We start from the raw sequence: 14,229 nt of genomic DNA on the forward strand, positions 1-14,229 counted from the left end.
CTGTAAATCTTTACGGGAGCAGAAAGCCTCATCTTTCTCCTGTGGAGCAGCTGGTAGTTTCAAACTGCTGACCTTGTGGTTCGCAGCCCGATTTGTAACCACTACGCTACCAGAGCTCTTTGCAAAATACCATATCACACCTTAAAAAGTTATTGTTACTTCTGTAATATCATTAAATAGCCAGCCAGAACACCCCTCACAAAAAATACAGAAAAGCAAACTGATTACCATAGAGTTGATTTTGACACAGAGAAACCCTGTAAAACAGAGGAGAACTGCCCCATAGGGTTTCCAAGACCATAATATTTATATGGTGCTGTAGGATAAGCACTGAACTGATAACTGCAAGGTTGGTGGTTCAAACCCACCACCCATTCCTTAGAAACCCTATCCAGGGTTGCTATGAGTTGGAACTAACAACTGCACTTAACAACAACAATGATTTTTACAGAGGTAGACTGCCACATTTTTGTCCTGTGGAGCAATTGGTGGATTTTAACTACTGGCTCTGTTTCACAGTCTAGCACTTAACCACCACACCACCAGGGTTCCTTATTCAAATTTCATAGAATATTTACTACAAGAAATTTGTGGTATTTTTTGTAGCGTAAAGAATCTAAAGACAATGCTGAGAGTGGGCCTTTTTTTCCTTTTCTTAATCTATGGTGTTGTTAAATACCATAGAGTCGGTTCCAACTCATAGTGACCCTGCACAGGGTTTCCGAGGCTGTAAATCTTTACGGAAGCAGAAAACCTCATCTTTCTCCCGCGGAGCAGCTGGTACTTTCAAACTGCTGACCTTGCGGTTCCCAGCCCGATTCGTAACTACTACGCTACCAGAGCTCCTTAACCTATAGGCTGGTAGAATTTTGTATGAAGACTTTTGTCATTTCCAGTCTGCTATTTTCAGAAATCCAAGTTTTGTAATAGAACATGTATTTATGATTAAGAAGAACTAAGTGTTAACCTGTCATTGCTACTTAATATTGGACAAGGTATTTTTTCATCATCTTAGGCAGTAGATTATTTTGACAGCTTCTAATTTTCCTAGATTCATACTTTGTACTCGTTCTGATTATTAATGGATGCTTGCAGCTGTTGCTTCTCATTTTGAGTTGTGCCCTCAGTAAATGAAGACACCAAAAGCTTTGCTTCATCCGCATCATTAAGAATGACTCTCTCTTGAGTGCCTTCCTACTTGAGGGGCTCATCTTCTGGCACTGTATCAGATATTGTTCAGCCTCTTTTCATAAGGAATTTCAGTAGGTGATCTCTCAGAAGTAAACTGTCTTTTCCTTCTTTGGAATCTTCCTGGAGTCCTGGTGTGGTGCTGTAGGATAAAGCACTGGACCGCAAGGTCGGATTTAACCACAGGGTCAGCAGTTCAAACCTTGAAAACCCTATACAGAGTCCCTATGAGTTGGAACTGACTCGGTGGCGCTTAACAACAATAACAGCAGCCTGTCTTAGTCTGCAAGCTTTGCTGAAAACTGTCCACTTTGGATGACCCCACTGGTATTAAAAATGTTGGCGGTATCGCTTCCAGAATCTCAGCAACAGGCAAGACACCACAATAAAACAAATTGCCAGATGAGTGGTGGTGATAAACCAATATTAATACATTATTATTAACTTATGACTGTTGTTTACATTCAGTTAATTCTGTTCTTTGTAGTTCTATGGTGGTACCAACTATGGTTAAGGGCTCAGATGCTAACCAAATGGTTGGTGTTTCAAACCCACCCTGTGGCTCAGAGGGAGAAGGATATTGAGATTTGTTTCCTGAAAGATGACAGCCTAGAAAAGCCTGTATGACAGTTCTATTCTGTCACATGTGGTTGCTGTGTGTTCAAATGGACTCAACACCACCCATTGCCAACAGTGTGGATTTTGACAAATGTGTAATGCCATATTATTGTTGTGTTAAGTGCTGTCAAGTCAGTTGCAACTCATAACATCCCTGTGTAGGATTTCCAACAAGCAACTGGTGGGTTTGAACTGCCAACCTTGTGGTTAGCAGCCCTGTGCTTTTCCTATAGTGCCACACCAGGACTCTGTAATGTCCTATATCCACCGTGTCATTTCTGTATTCTTCGGAACTCTAAAGGAAATATATCAAAACCTGAAGATTTGTTAAAGCTGATTTAAAAAGATTATTTCTGTTATGTATGTTTAGAATTACTGTGAAATAAAAGCTATCTAAACTCTAGTGAACCTCTGTGAAAATATTTTGTCAAGTCAAGTACTAGAATGAAAAAAATGTTAGTGTGTATTGCTTATTTATATCTGCAACTCATTATAAACATTTGAGATTCTGTACAAAGTTTATAAAGATGGCTTAACTGTTGTGGCTCCTTGTGGGGTTTGTTGTTGTTAGTTGCTGTTGAATTGGCTTTGATTCGTGTTGACCTCCTCCTGAGTTAAAGGAGACATTGCTCAGCTCTGGGCCATCTTCATGATCCTTGGCTTGTTGGAAGGCATCGTTAGACCTGTTGAGGAGAGCTCTCCAACTTTGGGGAGTCATCTTCCAGCACAATATTCTGTTGTGACCCTTAAGATTTTCGTTGGTTATTTTTTGGAAGTAGATGTTGTTGTTGTAGTTAAGTGCCATTGAGTCAATTCCTACCCATAGCGACCCTGTATAGAGTTTGTGAGGAGCAGTTGGTGAGCTTGAACCACTGACCTTGCAGTTCAAACAGCTTTGCAGTCTGACACATTAACCCACAGTGCCACCTTTTTTCTTAGTCTGGCTTGGTCCACACGTTCCATGGAAACCTGTGCACCGTGGTTAACCCTGCTGATATTTGAAATACTGGTAACATAGCTTTTAGCATCATAACAACGTGTCACAGTATGACAAACTGACACACAGGTGAGAGACATAATTAAAAGTAGCCACTTGTTCAGTGTGTTGTTTATAGTCCAAAGTTTGAACTCGTTTTTTGTTGTTTTTTTAATCCTCACATTTTCTGCCCAGTTTACCACTGTTGATGAACTAGGACCATTTTTGTTTTTATTGGTGTTTATTGACCAACCAGCCAATGGCTAGTAAGTCGTTTCTGACTCATGTTGACCCCATTTCGGTCAGGATAGAACTATGCTTTGTAGGGTTTTCAGTGACTTGCTTTTTCAGAAGAACACCACCAGGCCTTTCTTCTGAGGAACCTCCGTGTTAGCCTTTTGATTAGCAGCCTTTTGGTTGCAGTGCACAGGGATTCCTATGGTGGTCATAACTCCGTTCTCTCCAGTGAAGATTTGAAGAGGCAAAGTCTCAGCTCCACGGCGGCTTTGTGATTTCAAATGCAGCGTTTGCTCACAGGAGCCTGCATATTCTACTCAGGGTCATTAGTCCCTGTTCCATCTTCAGACTACTTCTGAACCGTGATGACCGATGACAGATTTAAAGATCACTGAGAAGGGGTTTCTCTAGGCTTCTTTGAGGAGTGTTGAGTGTCTGATCACCTTTCCATTAAGATGGCTTTCCTCCATCAGAGTTTTTCCACTGTGCGGGTGGAGGACACTGATTGGTGTTCTCATTATAATAATCCTTCCCTGGAGGGTGTGATAAAGGTCACACTTTTGATATTTATTCATGAGTATAGATCTGAAACTGATCACTGTGGATGTTCTTTCTGGCAAGGGTGAAGCTTTGGGACTTTAAACTATCAAAGTGTGTGTGCTGGGTGAGAGAAGCAGAAATATTGTTAATTAAGCCACATTGACAGATTATGTTTTGCTCAGAGTTTAAATAACGTGTTGTTTGTGCAGGTCGTCTATTATCAAGATTTCAAGAGTTGTGGATTTCTTATACTTAGTAATTACAACTGTAGTCACACCCAGTGTGGGAAGACAGCCCTATGATCTTCCTCTCATCGAATCAAGCCCTTGCTGCTCTGATTTTATTTCCCTTACAGAACCAATTTTGTTCCCTTAATCATATTTAGTGCCCTTATCTCAACTCTGAAAGATCTCTAATCTTCCAGAAACATATATAATTATCTTTTAAGTGTCTGAATTGTGCCAGCTGTAGCAGAATTGCTTCCTGACTCTTGTGTGGCACTAAATTCTGTTGCATCAGGCTTTACCTCTTTAGAATAGGAATGATACTTTGTACTTTTCTATCGCATAGTGAGTCATGGTTTTGTCCTCTGTCAGGAACCCATCAGATGTGTAGGGTGTTCTCGTGGGTGTTATAAAGGAGCGAGTCGCAGTCAGTGCAGGGACATGTGCAGATACAAACGTGAGAGGAAACTATTATCAATGTAACCTCAGTATTGCTGTCTAATTTTTATTAAAACTGAAAACCTGTTGCCATCAAGTCAATTCCCTACCCAGACTGATTTTATATGGGACAGGGTAGAAGTACTCCATAGTGTTCCTAAGGCTCTAATGTTTATGGAAACAGACCCACATGGGTCTCCATGGAGAAGCTTTTGTCAGCAATCTTTAAGGAGCAGCAGAGTGCTCTAACCTCTATGCATCAGGACTCCTTTTGGTTTGACATTGGTTGTTATTGTTATGTGCCATTGATTGAGTCGATTCTGAATCACAGTGACCCAATATAAGGTTTCCAAGGAGCGGCTGGTAAACTTGAACCACCAACCTTGAAGTTCAAAGTGACTTTGCAGGGAAGTGCATTAACCCACAGCGCCACAACAAGATTCCCTGGTTATTGTTAAGTGCTCTCAAATTGATTCCAATTCAGTGATCCTGTGTAGGGTTTCCAAGGAGCAACTGGTAGGTTTGAACCACTGACCTTGCAATTTGCTGTCCAGTGTTTATCCTATAGCATCACATCAGGACATTGATTAGGCTAGTAATTTGTTCAGTTTGAAACAAACGTTTGCGCCTCTCTCTTTAGCCTCAGCTTCCTCATACGCTTGAGGTTCTTCCTCCATGTTTCAATTACACAGAGCGCAAGGGAGAGAAGGTTGGTATGGAATCAAAGACTGACTTAATGTTTGAAATCTGGTGAAGTTAAGGGATGATTGGTTTAGAATTTAAACAAATAGCAACTCAGCAAGTGCAGTACAATTCAGGTGTAACATCACTACACTGATGCTGGACCCTACCTTTGAAAGAAAGGAGAAAATTCCTTTGGATGTATTCTCATGCCTTGGCCTTGGTTTTCATGTGAGTGAACTCCTGTCCTTGTGAATCTGAGGGTCTTTGATGCATGTCTAGTTCCTCTGCTGTGACAAAGCATCTCAGATGCCCAGAAACAAGCAAAGAAGCCGGCCAAGCCTGAGAGGACTGTAAGATTTCCTCCAGATTGGATTGTTTCCCCCAGGCAGTGGAACCGCCATTAATAGGACTGAATTTTTAGCAAATAAAAGACTTCTCTGTTCCCAGCGGTGAGACGCCTCTAAAGAGAAGTGAGGGAAGCTGAAACAGTGGCAAATTAACTCTCTCAAGTCGGACACCTGTTTTACTAATCAGATAACTTTGAGAAACTGACTTTCAAAAAAGATTAATTCCTAATAATACAAAGGGATTTCTGGGACTGAAGTTTTATTGTAGACCCTTCCCACTCAACAGTAGCAGGTATACAACCACTGTGTAATGTTTCTAGGTACCTCCTAACCAACTGCTTCATTCTTCCTTTTCTTTTAGGGAATGACCAAGGATTTATGCCCCTCACAATAAATACTAAACTTGGTTGTGAAATCAGCTAGAAGCAACCTCTTTCATTTTAATCAGCACGTTTGCAGCTCTTTTTACCGATCACCTGCACTTCCCTTTCTAACCTAAAATATGTTTGTGTATATATCTAACTCCCATACTAGGAGACAAAATAGATTAAGTCTCCCCACCCCCACTTCTGTGTTTCTCTTGTCAATGAATAATTTTTTAAATGTTGTAAACATGACTCTCATACAAATATAAAATGAGCACATGTCCAAGATGTTTAGCTCATGAAGGAGGGAACCAGTAGGAAGATACAGTTGGTTCCAAAAGCATTTGAGAAACTGTGGCATGATATTGCTGTTAAGTGCTGTTGAGTCAGTGCTGACCTGTAGCAACCCTGTATAGGGTTTCCAAGGAGCAGCTGGTAGGTTTAAACCGCTGATCTTGCAGCTCAAACTGACCTTTCAGGCCACTGCATTATCCTGCAGTGCCACACCAGGACAAATACTGGGATCAGATTGCTAGGACAGATATGGAATGTGTTAATGTTATACAGGGCAATAAAACTATATAGCATTTGGTGTCAACCATTTTACCCATCAGAAATCATTTGGATCTTCAGTGGAAAATATAATCTACTACATGTTAATAGGTAGCTTCATGAAGTCTGAACCTTAATCAATGATAGATAACAAATCACATACAAATGTACTTCCTAATGGATCACATAATTCTTGCATGTATCTGTTAGAGCAAGGGTGGGGAACGTCTGGCCTGTGGGCCGTTTAAGGCCCTGGAAACATTTGGTCTGGCTCTGCAAAGGCAACTGTAGTTCCAGCCATCACATTGTTGTTAAGTACCATTGAGTTGGTTCTGGCTCATAGTGATCCTGTGTAAGATTGCCAAGGAGCTGCTGGTGAGCTTGAACCACTGGCCTTGTGGTTCAAATTGACCTTAAAGTCTAGCATATTAACCCACAATGCCACACACAAGACATTTTGTTGTTAAGTATCATTGAATTGGTTCCTACCCTTAGTGATCCTGTATAGGATTTCCAAGGAGCAACTGGTGAATTTGAACTGCTGATCTTGAGGTTCAATCTGACCATGTAGTCCAGTGCATTATCCCACACCTCCACATCAGGATTCACCACAGCACATTGTTGTTGTTGTTGTTGGTAAGTGCTATCGAGTTGGTTCTAACTCATAGCGATCCTGTATAGGGTTTTTGAAGCTGTAAATCTTTACGGGAGCAGAAAGCCTCATCTTTCTTCTGTGGAACAGCTGGTAGTTTTGAACTGCTAACCTTGAGATTAGCAGCCCGACTCCCTATGCTACAGAGCTCCTACACAGCACATTGTTGTTGTTGTTGTTAAGTGCTATCGAATTGGTTCCAACCCCTAGCAACACTGTATAGGGTTGTGAGCTTGAACCGCCGACCTTGTGATTCAAACCAGCCTTGCAGTCCAGCGCATTAACCCACAGCACCATACCAGAACTCCACACAGTACATTAGGGGTGACTTAAATAAATGTTTGACCAATTATAGCAGGAGTTCTGGTGTGGCTCCATAGGATAAGCACTGGACCTCAAGGTCGGTTTGAACCCAAAGGTTGGTGGTTCAGAATCACCAGCGACTCTTGAAAACCCTATACACTATGAGTCAGAACAGGAACTCTGGTAGTATAGTGGTTACGAATCGGGCTGCTAATCTATCTCAGTTAGCAGTTCAAAGCTACTAGCTGTTCCGCGGGAGAAAGATGAGGCTTTTTGCTCCTGTAAAGATTTACAGCCTTAGAAACCCTGTACAGGGTTGCTATGAGTCGGAACCGACTCTACGGCACATAACAACCACAACCACCCCTGGTCTACAAGGTCACTAGGAGTCAGAATCAATCAAAGGCACTTGAACACCACCACCCCCGTTTAACATGTAAAGGCTTACTAGAACTCCCTGCTTCACTGTCTAGCTTCTTCCTCTGTTTGATTCTGTGTCTTCTCTTTCCTTTACAAAGTTTGATCTCTAAGAAACACCTCTTCTGTCTCTGCCTGTAGAGAATCCCACCCGTGACAGTGGATTTGTTCTTTGCTTGTGAAGTGCAGCAGAGGAGGTTTGCAGTAACAACACCCCCTGCAGCCTTTCTTGCTGGCGAAGTCCTGGTGCTGGTGGGCTCCTGGGTGCTCCGACTCTCCTAATCCGGCCCTTTGAGCAAGTTCTTTTCTTCTTCTCTAGCCCTTGTCAGATATTTGGCATTTGAAGAATTTGGCCTTGGGCAGGGTGCTGAAGCTGACTGCTTTGTGGTTTTAAGCAACAGTTTAAAAGGCTTTCTTGCTTTGAGCATAGTCTGCAAATAAAAGACCCATTTTAATTGTTTATGACATTAATCAATTAAAGATTTGTCTGCCTTGGGAAAACCTCTCCAACAATGGAAAGCTTCTGCCTAAGAGTTGGCTAAGGGATTTGCACCTCCAACAGATACCACCTTCTGCTCCTCTTTTCCATCACTTGGTGAATGGTTTCACCCCTCCCATTGGTCCCCCATTTGCACAGCCTTTCCAATCACTCTTAATTTCCAACTGAAGGGATCATCGTACTAAAGGGATTACAAAAAAGCAATGGGAGATGAGTGCAAAGCAAGCAGTGAATGCCTTTGTGAAGAGCTTGATGGGGATTTGTGCCAGTTCTGCATTTGCTCCAGGGCTTTGCATCTCCATTAATACTGGGGACTTCAGTAGACCAGGCGCTCTTCTTCGGTCCCCCTTGGAGACCATCACTCTTTGTAGCTGTAGTGCTGGTGGCATCTGATTTAATGAGCACCACTTGTCCCTAGAAACGCGTCTCTCTCTTCAGTAAGTGCTGTTTAGAAAACCATTCTTGATTTTCCCAGCTCTTCCCCTATTGTTGTTATTAAGTGCCTTGAGTCTGTTCTGGCTCACAGGGACCCTGTATAGGGTTTCCAAAGAGTGGTTGGTGAATTTGAACCTCTGACCTTGTATTTCAAACTGATCTTTCGGTCTAGTGCTGTATCTTACAGCACCACAAAGCACTGCTTATTTTTGGTGCTGAATCTTCAGTTTATTTTCATCCTTTTACCCTCAGCCTTAACCAGCAACTGCTATGGGGAGCTCAGAGTCTGTGTGAATTCTAAGGAGCTAAAGATGGCCTGCACGGAAGCATGTGGTCATTTCTCTTTCAGCACCTCTTTCCACTCTTCTTTTTCTGGATTCCCACCCCACACACACTCCTTTGGAATTACCGTGACACAGTGAGCTTGCTCTTAAGCGCACAGAGCCTGCTATGTGACTGCCCACTAGCCAAGAATTGGAATTTTCAAAAGAAGATCTGTAAGTCATGGTTTATATAAATGCAAATACTCAAAGTCCTTACTTGTTTAATGGATGCTTTTTAATGCCATAAGAAAGTTAGTTGTTAGTTTGTTTGTTTGTTTTAATGAAAGGGCGAAGTAGACCTGTTGAGTAAGTCTTTCAACTACAGACAGTGATAAGCAAAGACCAGATGCCAAAGACATTGTTAAGCTTTTTAGTTCTTGCTCAATCTTTTCTGTTGGGGTTTGTTGTTGTTGTTAAGTGTCGTCGAGTCGATTCCAACTCATAGTGACCCTGTATAGAGTTTCCAAGGAGAAGCTGGGGAGCTTGAACCACTGACCTTACAGTTCAAACGACTTCACAGTCTGACGCATTAGCCCACAGCACCACAGTCTGTGTCTACCTTCTTAATAACAGTCCTGCCACTGGATTTGCTTGGGGGAAAAGAACTCAGAAGGAGAGAATATGGCCCAGAGTGAACACATCTTTTGAAGTCATTTAGCTCACTCACTTTATTTAGAGTGTTGGAAAGTGGGAAGAAGAGTAGGGCTATGTGAACACACACATTTGGGAGGGGCACTCTACATATTCCATGCAATCTTCTCTGATCCTGCTGCCTCTTAGTGTTTTGTTCTGTAACAATAGTTCTTGTGAAGGGGAGGCCATGATTGATTCGAGACCTCCTCATTCTCAACAGCGGGTGTCTTTGGCCCTTTCATGTTCAGACAACAAACATACAAATCAGAATTTAGAGATGGCAGCTTTTAGAGAGAAAGATGCTCAAAAGAAATGCATCAATCTGTAATACTTGCATGTGAATTTACCGAACTCTCAGCCCATAATCTGAGGAGCTTGGTGGCACTCACCTGCTTAGGTATTCTTCCTAATAAAGATTCATCAGATAGGATTTTTTTTTTTACCCAGATTTCTTTGCAAACTTTTGCATAACTCCAGATAAGCACTGCAGCATTCTGTGTATACATGTACAATGTGTAACTTCAGATAATGATGCTGGAGTAACTGTAGATTAATGATGCACATGATAGGAAGAGCTTTCTATGAAGCATCCTGGGAGTACAACAAGACGGTGACTAACTGCCTTTCGTGGGGCTGACATGGCTGTGAGAGAAGCCATTGTGCCTGAGTTGACACAGTAGAGACGTGGGACCGGCATACATCTAGCTTCAGATATTGTGAAAGTAGGTGCATTGTCTGGTTGGTGAAAGATAGCTAGTTTCAAATGGTTCTGAGCTCACAGAATGATTATCAGATATCATTACATTGAAAGTTTAGTCAGGTTTTTTTCTTTTTGAAATATGATATTTGTTGTTGTTGTTAAGGGCCGTTGAGTCAATAGTGACCTTGTATAGGGTTTCCGAGGAGCAGCTGGTGAGCTTGAACCACCGACCTTGCAGTTCAAATGAATTTGTAGCCTGACGCATTAGCTCATAGTAGTTACGAATCGGGCTGCGAACCGCAAGTTAAGCAGTTCGAAACTATCAGCTGCTCCGCGGGAGAAAGATGAGGCTTTCTACTCCCGTAAAGATATATAGCCTCAGAAACCCTGTATAGGGTCGCTATGGGTCGGAACCGACTCGACGGCACTTAACAACAGCAACAACCACCACACTATAGTTATGGTTTTTTTTTTCCTTTAAAAGAGCTTGGAATCATCTGGAATGATTTGGGATCATTACTTGGTAACAAAATAACAGTTATGATAATCTGTGAGCATTCACTCCATCTTCTAAAAACAGTAAGGCTTCTGTGGATTCCTTGGGGTCCTGGCTAATACAAGTCCTGTTGTAGTGTCTGTTGTAGCAGGGTCTTGGTTCTGCTAACAAAAACCAGTTACTTTTTCTTTCTCATCTTCCTCCTCTCCTTTCATGCTCTCATCCATAGACATATATTAATTACTTGCTGTGGGTAGACAGTGTTGTTGGTCCTGGAAATAAATGATGAACAAGCCTGTGCCTTCAAGTTGCACTCAGAAAACAGACTATTACACTGTAATCCTAATCCTAAGTGCTAAGTATCAGGGATCCTGGGAATATGTAGGAAGAGTACTTAACCGAGTTTTGGAGCCCTAAGGATGGTTTTGGAGAAAGCTGAAGCCTGAAAGATCAGTAGTAGGAAGTAGCCAGAATAAGGAGAGAGAAAGGAGGAACGTAGTCTTTGGAGGGCATATTATGTTCAAAGGCCATGAGCCAAAAGAATGTGGTTCCTGACAGAATCATGGGTCGCTTACTATGGCTAGACAATGGAGAGAATGAAGGGCCTGGCAAGAAGGTTGAAAGAGTGAACAGGAGCTAGATGACAAAGAACCGTCACGTGCCAATCTCAAGATATCTGACATTACCTAAGGCCAGTAGCTATTATTGCAGGGTGTTAAGCAAGGGGATAAGACCACCATGACTACGGTGTTGAGAAGGGACTGACTGAATAGCTTGAATGAAGGCCATCCAGTTAGGAGTGTGTTACAATGGCCTCAAATGTTTTCTCATGGTGGCCCCAGGTGTGTTAGAGCAGAACTAAGACTCTGTAGGGTTTTCAGTGGCCAACTTTTCAGAATTAGAAAAGCATCTTCAACCTTTGACTTTACAGCTGAGCACATTAACCATTTGCACCACCCAGGAACTACAGTAAGTAATGAGAGCCTCGATTGAAGTTAAGAGCTGCTTTGAAAGAGAAAACTAGACATATTCAAGAAATAATAGAAACTGAAATGGGTTAGTGTTGCTGTTTTGATGTGGGTGGTAAAAGAGAGACATAATCGAAGAAAATGGTCAGCTTTCTTGGTCTTGGGCACCACATTGAATGGTACAAGTATTCACAGGAAAGAAACACGGAGATCCAAGGGGGAACAGGTTCGAGGTCTCGAGCTTGTTAGTGTTCCACCTTTGCTTTAGAGTATCATTACACTAGAGGTAATGAGCTATAGATGGTCAGGGCAGGAGAGACTTGAGGATTTTATAAGTAATCACTAATTTACACATGGGGAAAGTGGAGTCCAGAGAGGCAGAACAACTTGCATGTAGGGTCACACAGCTACGTTAGCATTTCATCTGTGATTAGAGTGTAAGGCACTGGCAGTTTGAACCCACCAATCACTCACTCTGGGAGGAAGATGAGGCAGTCTGCTTCCATAAAGATGAATGCCTTGGACACCCTATGGGGCAGTTCTACTCTGTCTTATGAGTTAAAATGGACTTGATAACTGTAGGTTTTATGAACTGCAAAGAATAAAAATGTGGGCTATAAATCCCAAGAGGGGACAATGTCCCAGTGACATCTCATTTGATTCCATCTGCCCTGTCTTAACATGATTATGGCAACTTTGTTAGGCAAGCGGTTGCTTAACACAGTGGAAAGTCTTAATTAGTCTTTAACAGCCATGTACAGAGGGAAAGGCAACTTTAATGTTTAATCATTTAGCGGCCTGTTGGAAAAAGTTTATTTTAGTCTTCTGTTTGTATGTCTATAAAATATATAAATGCATAATTTTACTTTTCAGTTTTCCATTGCAGATTTCAGTGATATCAAAATATTTCCTTTTTAGAGTATCATAGTTGTATAAACATAGCAAATTAAATGATCGTTTAAAATTTTAAAAATCCGCCCACAATCTTTCCCTAACAACAAAAAAATAATCAAGCTGTATGTTCTTTCATTCTCTCTCTTTATACAAACATATGCTAATGCTTACTTATATTCAGTTTTGTAACTTTTTTCTCTCAATAAGTATTTTACCATGTTTTGTTTGTTCATTCATTTGCTCATTCATTCATTCATTCAGTAAATATTTGAATGTTTTTAGATAACAGGCACTCTGTTGTAGGGCTTGGGGATATAGTTGCTTTGGGTCTCACAAATCTGACTTATGAAGAATAGGGAAGAGGTTTAATGCAGATAACTAATAAAGCCAAGTAGAAAAATAAATGTAAATTGAGGAAACAAATATGGTTTGATACATTATTTTTGTATTATTTGTTGTGTTATTAAGTGTCATTGAGCCAGTTCTGACTCATAGTGACCCTTTGTAGGGTTTCTAAGGACCAGCTGGTAGGTTTGAACTGCCAACCTTATAGTTGGCAGTCCAGTGTTTATCCTACACTGAGTGCCACAAAAAGACTCATTTTCTAGTATTTGTTGTTGTGAAGTGCTGCTGAGTCGGTTCTGACCCATAGCGACCCTGTCTAGGGTTTCCGAGGAGCAGCTGGTGAGCTTGAACTGCCAACTTTGCAGTTCAAATGGCTTTGCAGTCTAACGCATTAACCCACAGCGCCACATTAGGACTACATTTTCTAGTATAGATGTAGCATAACTGATGTAACTACTTCCTTCTTATTAGACATTGAATCATTTGGCACTTTAGTAGGACAGATGTGTTGTTGCTGCCTTAAAGTTGTCTCTGAATCATAGCAACCCTGTATAGGGTTTCTGAGGCTTTAAATCTTCAAGGAAACAAAAAACTTTATCTTTCTCCTGTGGAGTAGCTGGTAGTCTCAAACCATAGACTTTGTTATTTGCATTTCAGTACTTACTCTAAATTAAAATAAATGGAAAGTGTTTTACATGGGAATAGTTTACCAAGGTGTCATTAAGGTGTAGGAAATTCATCAGGGTGGCAGTGGTTAAGTGTAAGTTACTAACCAAAAGGTCAGCAGTTCAAAGCCACCAACTCCTCCTGGGGGCTGGAGGTTGGAGGGGGTTTGCGGGAGGGGAGATCTGGGGATCTGCTCCCCTAAATATTACAACGTACGAGGCAGGTGTACTGTGTCTTAAAGGATCACTATGAATCAGAGTCAACTCAATGGCACACAACAACTGTAAGGCTCTTCTCCCTTGATGGTCCTAGGGGCCTCTGTACCTGGACTGTAAGATTAACTACTCCCCATTTTTGTTATAAAACTTCTACCTTTACAGTTGTGACTGTCACAATTAGTCATGATAACAATTACTCACTGTTGAATCATAAGAATCTTATCCCCATTTCCTTTCTCCTGACCCTTCTAGACAACATGACAACTATTCAGTGGGGGTTCTACCTTTCCCCTCACACTCTGAAACTAAACTCCCTCTTGAAAACTTGGAACCCAGTCACTTCATGCCTTTATACCCCCTTCATTTTAGGTAGCCATATCTGCCTATCCCTATTTACCCTGCATACAGAGGGGATAGGATTGATACTTGATGTGAAGACTCCTTCCCTTTCAGTTGGTATTTTGAGCTACTACATCCATAACTTCCACTTGTCTTCTTTATCAAAAAAAAA

General features: G+C 41.5%; 1 protein-coding gene across 1 annotated transcript in view; it reads left to right on the top strand.

The window, feature by feature from the left end:
- The window catches only part of MB21D2 (Mab-21 domain containing 2), a 148,611-nt gene that overhangs the window by 33,810 nt on the left and 100,572 nt on the right, over window positions 1-14,229 (top strand). The window lies entirely within an intron of this gene.

This window comes from Chrysochloris asiatica, unplaced genomic scaffold, assembly GCF_000296735.1.
Source record: "Chrysochloris asiatica unplaced genomic scaffold, ChrAsi1.0 scaffold00224, whole genome shotgun sequence".
Classification (NCBI taxonomy): Eukaryota; Metazoa; Chordata; class Mammalia; order Afrosoricida; family Chrysochloridae; genus Chrysochloris; species Chrysochloris asiatica.